The sequence below is a fragment of the Leptodactylus fuscus genome, chromosome 4 (genome assembly GCF_031893055.1).
Source record: "Leptodactylus fuscus isolate aLepFus1 chromosome 4, aLepFus1.hap2, whole genome shotgun sequence".
Taxonomy (NCBI): domain Eukaryota; kingdom Metazoa; phylum Chordata; class Amphibia; order Anura; family Leptodactylidae; genus Leptodactylus; species Leptodactylus fuscus.
In genome coordinates this window covers 185,995,552-186,004,439 of record NC_134268.1, presented here as the reverse complement: position 1 = coordinate 186,004,439, position 8,888 = coordinate 185,995,552, and positions in this window count along the sequence as shown.

The following is an 8,888-nucleotide window of genomic DNA, read 5'->3' as shown; positions in this document are numbered from 1 at the left end:
AGGCTCCCTTCACCATGAATTGGTCCAAACTTGGCTGTTTAGAGGCTCCCTCCACCATGAATTGGTCCAAACTGGGGTGGTTAGAGGCTCCCTCCACCATTAATTGGTCCAAACTGGGCTGGTTAGAGGCTCCCTCCACCATTAATTGGTCCAAACTGGGCTGGTTAGAGGCTCCCTCCACCATGAATTGGTCCAAACTGGGGTTTTTAGAGGCTCCCTCCACCATGAATTGGTCCAAACTTGGCTGTTTAGAGGCTCCCTCCACCATTAATTGGTCCAAACTGGGCTGGTTAGAGGCTCCCTCCACCATGAATTGGTCCAAACTGGGTTTTTTAGAGGCTCCCTCCACCATGAATTTGCCCAAACTGGGCTGTTTAGAGGCTCCCTCCACCATGAATTGGTCCAAACTGGGTTTTTTAGAGGCTCCCTCCACCATGAATTGGTCCAAACTGGGGTGGTTAGAGGCTCCTTCCACCATTAATTGGTCCAAACTGGGCTGGTTAGAGGCTCCCTCCACCATTAATTGGTCCAAACTGGGCTGGTTAGAGGCTCCCTCCACCATGAATTGGTCCAAACTGGGGTTTTTAGAGGCTCCCTCCACCATGAATTGGTCCAAACTTGGCTGTTTAGAGGCTCCCTCCACCATTAATTGGTCCAAACTGGGCTGGTTAGAGGCTCCCTCCACCATGAATTGGTCCAAACTGGGTTTTTTAGAGGCTCCCTCCACCATGAATTTGCCCAAACTGGGCTGTTTAGAGGCTCCCTCCACCATGAATTGGTCCAAACTGGGTTTTTTAGAGGCTCCCTCCACCATGAATTGGTCCAAACTGGGCTGGTTAGAGGCTCCCTCCACCATGAATTGGTCCAAACTGGGGTGGTTAGAGGCTCCCTCCACCATTAATTGGTCCAAACTGGGCTGGTTAGAGGCTCCCTCCACCATTAATTGGTCCAAACTGGGCTGGTTAGAGGCTCCCTCCACCATTAATTGGTCCAAACTGGGCTGGTTAGAGGCTCCCTCCACCATGAATTTGCCCAAACTGGGCTGTTTAGAGGCTCCCTCCACCATGAATTTGCCCAAACTGGGCTGGTTAGAGGCTCCCTCCACCATGAATTGGTCCAAACTGGGGTTTTTAGAGGCTCCCTCCACCATGAATTGGTCCAAACTTGGCTGTTTAGAGGCTCCCTCCACCATTAATTGGTCCAAACTGGGCTGGTTAGAGGCTCCCTCCACCATGAATTGGTCCAAACTGGGTTTTTTAGAGGCTCCCTCCACCATGAATTTGCCCAAACTGGGCTGTTTAGAGGCTCCCTCCACCATGAATTGGTCCAAACTGGGGTGGTTAGAGGCTCCCTCCACCATTAATTGGTCCAAACTGGGCTGGTTAGAGACTCCCTCCACCATTAATTGGTCCAAACTGGGCTGGTTAGAGGCTCCCTCCACCATGAATTTGCCCAAACTGGGCTGTTTAGAGGCTCCCTCCACCATGAATTTGCCCAAACTGGGCTGGTTAGAGGCTCCCTCCACCATGAATTGGTCCAAACGGGTTTTTAGAGGCTCCCTTCACCATGAATTGGTCCAAACTTGGCTGTTTAGAGGCTCCCTCCACCATGAATTGGTCCAAACTGGGGTGGTTAGAGGCTCCCTCCACCATTAATTGGTCCAAACTGGGCTGGTTAGAGGCTCCCTCCACCATTAATTGGTCCAAACTGGGCTGGTTAGAGGCTCCCTCCACCATGAATTGGTCCAAACTGGGGTTTTTAGAGGCTCCCTCCACCATGAATTGGTCCAAACTTGGCTGTTTAGAGGCTCCCTCCACCATTAATTGGTCCAAACTGGGCTGGTTAGAGGCTCCCTCCACCATGAATTGGTCCAAACTGGGTTTTTTAGAGGCTCCCTCCACCATGAATTTGCCCAAACTGGGCTGTTTAGAGGCTCCCTCCACCATGAATTGGTCCAAACTGGGTTTTTTAGAGGCTCCCTCCACCATGAATTGGTCCAAACTGGGCTGGTTAGAGGCTCCCTCCACCATGAATTGGTCCAAACTGGGGTGGTTAGAGGCTCCCTCCACCATTAATTGGTCCAAACTGGGCTGGTTAGAGGCTCCCTCCACCATTAATTGGTCCAAACTGGGCTGGTTAGAGGCTCCCTCCACCATTAATTGGTCCAAACTGGGCTGGTTAGAGGCTCCCTCCACCATGAATTTGCCCAAACTGGGCTGTTTAGAGGCTCCCTCCACCATGAATTTGCCCAAACTGGGCTGGTTAGAGGCTCCCTCCACCATGAATTGGTCCAAACTGGGGTTTTTAGAGGCTCCCTCCACCATGAATTGGTCCAAACTTGGCTGTTTAGAGGCTCCCTCCACCATTAATTGGTCCAAACTGGGCTGGTTAGAGGCTCCCTCCACCATGAATTGGTCCAAACTGGGTTTTTTAGAGGCTCCCTCCACCATGAATTTGCCCAAACTGGGCTGTTTAGAGGCTCCCTCCACCATGAATTGGTCCAAACTGGGGTGGTTAGAGGCTCCCTCCACCATTAATTGGTCCAAACTGGGCTGGTTAGAGACTCCCTCCACCATTAATTGGTCCAAACTGGGCTGGTTAGAGGCTCCCTCCACCATGAATTTGCCCAAACTGGGCTGTTTAGAGGCTCCCTCCACCATGAATTTGCCCAAACTGGGCTGGTTAGAGGCTCCCTCCACCATGAATTGGTCCAAACGGGTTTTTAGAGGCTCCCTTCACCATGAATTGGTCCAAACTTGGCTGTTTAGAGGCTCCCTCCACCATGAATTGGTCCAAACTGGGGTGGTTAGAGGCTCCCTCCACCATTAATTGGTCCAAACTGGGCTGGTTAGAGGCTCCCTCCACCATTAATTGGTCCAAACTGGGCTGGTTAGAGGCTCCCTCCACCATGAATTGGTCCAAACTGGGGTTTTTAGAGGCTCCCTCCACCATGAATTGGTCCAAACTTGGCTGTTTAGAGGCTCCCTCCACCATTAATTGGTCCAAACTGGGCTGGTTAGAGGCTCCCTCCACCATGAATTGGTCCAAACTGGGTTTTTTAGAGGCTCCCTCCACCATGAATTTGCCCAAACTGGGCTGTTTAGAGGCTCCCTCCACCATGAATTGGTCCAAACTGGGTTTTTTAGAGGCTCCCTCCACCATGAATTGGTCCAAACTGGGCTGGTTAGAGGCTCCCTCCACCATGAATTGGTCCAAACTGGGGTGGTTAGAGGCTCCCTCCACCATTAATTGGTCCAAACTGGGCTGGTTAGAGGCTCCCTCCACCATTAATTGGTCCAAACTGGGCTGGTTAGAGGCTCCCTCCACCATTAATTGGTCCAAACTGGGCTGGTTAGAGGCTCCCTCCACCATGAATTTGCCCAAACTGGGCTGTTTAGAGGCTCCCTCCACCATGAATTTGCCCAAACTGGGCTGGTTAGAGGCTCCCTCCACCATGAATTGGTCCAAACTGGGGTTTTTAGAGGCTCCCTCCACCATGAATTGGTCCAAACTTGGCTGTTTAGAGGCTCCCTCCACCATTAATTGGTCCAAACTGGGCTGGTTAGAGGCTCCCTCCACCATGAATTGGTCCAAACTGGGTTTTTTAGAGGCTCCCTCCACCATGAATTTGCCCAAACTGGGCTGTTTAGAGGCTCCCTCCACCATGAATTGGTCCAAACTGGGGTGGTTAGAGGCTCCCTCCACCATTAATTGGTCCAAACTGGGCTGGTTAGAGGCTCCCTCCACCATTAATTGGTCCAAACTGGGCTGGTTAGAGGCTCCCTCCACCATGAATTTGCCCAAACTGGGCTGGTTAGAGGCTCCCTCCACCATGAATTGGTCCAAACTGGGTTTTTTAGAGGCTCCCTCCACCATGAATTTGCCCAAACTGGGCTGGTTAGAGGCTCCCTCCACCATGAATTGGTCCAAACTGGGGTTTTTAGAGGCTCCCTCCACCATGAATTTGCCCAAACTCTGCTGGTTAGAGGCTCAATCCACCCTGATTTTCAAAACAAATGTTGGTGCCAACCTCAACTTACTACAAGGGCCAAATTCACTGCTGGTGACAAGCTCTCCTCACTGCAAGTGCCAAATACACATGTTTCAAGGTGTTTTCCTACTGTCAGAGAGGTGGTATTGAGTGTGTAAAGTGTGTAGTTGTTAGGCTGTGATGTTGGGGTAATAGAGGGTCTTTGGTGTGTTAGATGCCCCCAGACATGCTTCCCCTGCTGTCCCAGTGTCATTCCAGAGGTGTTGGCATCATTTCCTGGGTTGTCTTAGTGGACTTGGTGACCCTCCAGACACGGATTTGGGTTTCCCCCTTAACGAGTATCTGTTCCCCATAGACTATAATGGGGTTCGAAACCCGTTCGAACACACGAACATTGAGCGGCTGTTCGAATCGAATTTCGAACCTCGAACATTTTAGTGTTCGCTCATCTCTACAAACTATGTCAAAGGTCCACACACACTCTGTTGATTAGCACTAAAAAATTAACCAGTTTTAATGTTTTGGTTATTCATAGCTTTTAAATTTTATTAATAAAAGTTATTTTTTAAATGCACTATGTTTCATTTCTCCCAAGAAGACAGGTGAGCTACAGGACTGGACTGCGCTGGGTGGACACCGGAGCACCGGGATCAGGTGAGTATGTTTTGTTTTGGGTTTTTTTTCACCTATCCCAGCCTAATTAAATTTTTTTAGCCTGGACAACCTCTTTAAAGCCCAACATAGCTGCAGACTTACAATCTGGTTCGGGTTCTCTGAGTTGTATTTTTTGACCTGAAAAAAAAAAAAAAACTCAAATCATTGAATGAGAAATAAAAAAAAAAAAAAAAAAACGCCTGAACTTAGAGCCCTCTTTATTAAGTGAAGTATACAAAACACAGAGATGCCAATGTTTGCAGATTCTGCAGGTCTCGGTATTGATACACAATCATAACCCCCATCAAGTTTTCAGCGTGCGTCACTCCGCAACTACCTGATAAATGACTTCCGAAAGCTCCAGGGAGACTGTGTTACTTGCTGCACAAATTAATGTTAATTAAAATACAAAGCGGCAGAATAGAATAGACCTCTCCTAGGTAACCTAATAATACAATCAATCTGTACAACAAAGTATGGAACTGTACGGCGAGGCGCAATTGTTAGAACATTTATTCATAGCAAAAATCCTACAATAAAAATAGAGAATTTCAGCGGTCTGCTAATTATATGGAAATGACTGGGTGACTCATGGAGCAGGAAGTATCAGCTATGAATAAAGGCTTTACAGGTACCGCTAAAATATGAAGGTTTGTCAGTCTGCGAGAACAGGAAAATAAGTAGTTCCGAGCCAATAATTGCATATGAAAAGTTTTGCTGTGCGGAGTCACTATATCAATCACTACACCCATCCATACATTTACCCGCCAGCACTCCCATTCAATTCATTCACTTTCTACCCATCCTCCATTTTAGCTATAGATTGCATTGTGGTTGCCTAGTAACAGCACTTCTAATGAAAATGGAGGCCCTGATGATGGCGACCCATGCTGTTAAATTGCGGTGGCTTTGTGGACGCATATATATATCTATATTATTCATAGACTGATATTATAGTGTGCTTGGACTCAACGGCAAAGCTTAAAGCTTGGAGTTACTCTGAACATTAGTTTACATATAGAGTTAATGGACATAAAAAGTTGAATGACTTGGACTTGTTTCTCTTATGTTCTACTTGATTTTCATTTACAGCATGTTGCAAAACAATGAGATGCATTAACAGTTCTACAGACTTCGGAGCTGAAATCACCAAGTAGTTGACCCGGACACAACAGTCCCAGATTCTGGGTACTGTCCCACTGTCCAGGTCAGCGAGAGGTATATCCTGACTTCTCCGGGTGCAGATGAGGTGAATACAAGGATGAAGAAGGGAGCCATCATTCAGCCACTATCCCTGATCCTGGTGTCAGTAGGCACAATGTTGTGACGTCACTTACATCACACCTTCTGCTCCCTGACCAGAGACAAAAGGTGAACGAGACAAGGTAAATATCCGTTTTTATTGTTCATTTGTTTCCATTATAATGTAGGGACAACTGGACAGGGGCAATATTTATACTGTAGAGGGCAGCTAGAGGGGGACAATATTTATACTATGGGCACAACTGGATGGGGGTGACTTTATACTGTGGGGGTAGCTGGAGGTGGACATTTAAACTGAGAGGTAAACTTAAAGAGGACCTTTCATGAGTTGGGGCACATGAATTCAGCGCACTGTCTGCTTTCGCGATATGTGCCCCAGGTGAAGAGCTAATGGTGCCGGTACCGTAGCTCTTCACCGTCAGAAGGGCGTTCCTGACAGTCAGGAACGGCCTTCTTCACAACAGCGCCTATAGCGCTGTACTGTGAGAGCAGGGAAGAACGCCTCCCCCAGTACTCGTCTATGGCGTTCCTCCCCACTCTCACAGTACAGCGCTATAGGCTGAACATTGAAGAGCTACGGTACCGGCACCGATAGCTCTTCACCTGGGGCACAGATTGTGAAAGCCGACAGTTGACAATTCAGCGTACTGTCGCCTTTCCAGCAGTATATAAAACCGCATGTGTCCCAACTCATGAAAGGTCCTCTTTAAGAGCGACATTATACAATAGGTGCACCAGGATCAGGACTTTAACTATGGGTGCACCAGGAGAGGGACCTATACTGTGGAGGCAGTTGGAAGAGGACATTATAATGTGGGGGTACACAATATTGGGGCCACTATAGGTGCACTGTACTGTGTGAGGACACAAAGAAATAGGTATCGGAATGATCAGAATCAAAGTCAAAGTTGGTGGGTCTGGAGGTGGGTCTTACTACATGTAAATTCGTTGTGGTGCACCTAGCATATCACAAATTCCGTCTCTCTTTCAATTGAGAGGTATGGCTAAAGGGGTTGTGTGATTATAGACACTTACTACAATTGACATATCAACTGTGGAAGGAAATAAGTGTCACATTGCTGTTTTATACACCAGTCTAAGCCTGAACAGGCACAATCAGACACTTGCCTGTGCACCAAAATGGAAATCTACTCCAGCCTTAAACTGGCATAGATTTCATACATAGATAGGATCCTTGAGATCTGAATACCCCTTTAAAAACTCAACACATATTGAAGACATAGTGATGAAATAACATTATATATGTATTATGTATTAAAAATGGTTAGTGGGCTTGTATTAAAAAAGTGTATCAAAGTAAGGGTAAAGGAAGAATAAAATAATATATAGAGCACACTCATGTTTGCACCGGCAGGGTCAGCCCACCCCCGCTTAGCAGCTAGTGAGCTGGTCCAAAAAAATCCTAGAATTATGCAGTCCAACACTTCTTTTCTTAAAACATTTCCTTTTCTTGAAAATCCATTAAAAAAATCATCAGCTTCAACATATAGCGGAGGTATGGCAATGCTTTTATTACATGTTGAAGCTGCTGTTATGATTGTTTAATGGATTTTCAAGAAAAGCAAAGTTTTTAACAAGGAGGTTACAAGCCCACAATTCTATTAAAATAATAATAATAATAATAATAATAATAATAATAATAAGCAGGTGAAATAAAAAAATAAGTTTTACTCAACTTTATTTACCCCCTTTTTTTTTACAGTGCAGCTGTATTAGTCACTACCGGGCCCTAAGAGGGCCAAAAAAGTGTGCCTGCCACATATAGATGGCGTCTGATACAGAGACTCCAAGCTGAGAGTGACTTTATCTGTCCTTTTTCACTCCTTTTGTTTGTATCTTCAAGAATCCTCTACTCAAGTACCCTTGAACTATGAATAGATATTTGGAATGGAAAAAACTGTGGACTATTTTCTTTGTGTTTATTGTTTATGCTTGGAAGATACCTGCAGTCAGTTGAATGGAACTTCCTGTGTACATATGGTGGCTTTGTAATAGCCTTGTTACCATCCCTCCACAAGCTAAGGGAAGCATGGAAAACAAGATCAGACAAAGCACAGAGGAGAAATTTACATGAAATTACACACTTATTCTTTCAAGGAAATGTTTTGGCGTCTATAGTTTATGCTTGGAAGATGCCTGCGGTCGGAGGACTGGAATTTGTTACCTTCTTCCCCCCATCACAAGTTAAGGAAGCATGGCAAGAGAACAGATAGTATGGAGGAATAATCAACACCCTATCTCCTTGGATGGTTTCAGACTTCTTCTGGCAGATAGAACACGTGGCAATGGTATGAAGAAAGGAGGAGGGTTTGTGATGAAAGATGGTGTTCTTTTGGGGGGCATTTTTATGGTTAAGGAACAATAGTGCTGATGCAAGTATCAAATTATCAGCTGTGAGCATGAGATCCTACTATCTAGCAAAGGAACGACCACATGCTATTGTGATAGCTGCACACATCCCTCACCTCCACAAAAAAGTTGATTCTGCCTATTATGTCTATATGCTATGCCCCTCTCCTTGTGTCTTCCAACCGCGGTCAACCTGTATGACCAACATCACTTCACACAGAGAACTAAATGATCCTGAAGTTTTTTCTTTCTTTTTGTTTTTATGACTCCTAGTATCTCTCTATCTGCTATGAGCTTGTATGTGTTCTCTCTTGCTATATACTACTGTACTATCCATGATGCTGTATCACACTGAATTTCCCATGGTGAGACTATTAAAGGATTACCTTATCTTATAATATACATACGTGCCAACTTTCAAAGGACAGAATGTGTGGCACGCATAGCTACACCACCTTCTAAGTTGACTCCACTTATTCCCATCCATTTTTTTTGTGCCCCCCACACAGTGTAATGCTCCTACAGTCGCCTAGAATTATGCAGGCCAGCACTTCTTCAGTCCTGCGAGAAAACTCTCCTGTGCCGCCGTCTTTTTGATTAATGTCCTCCA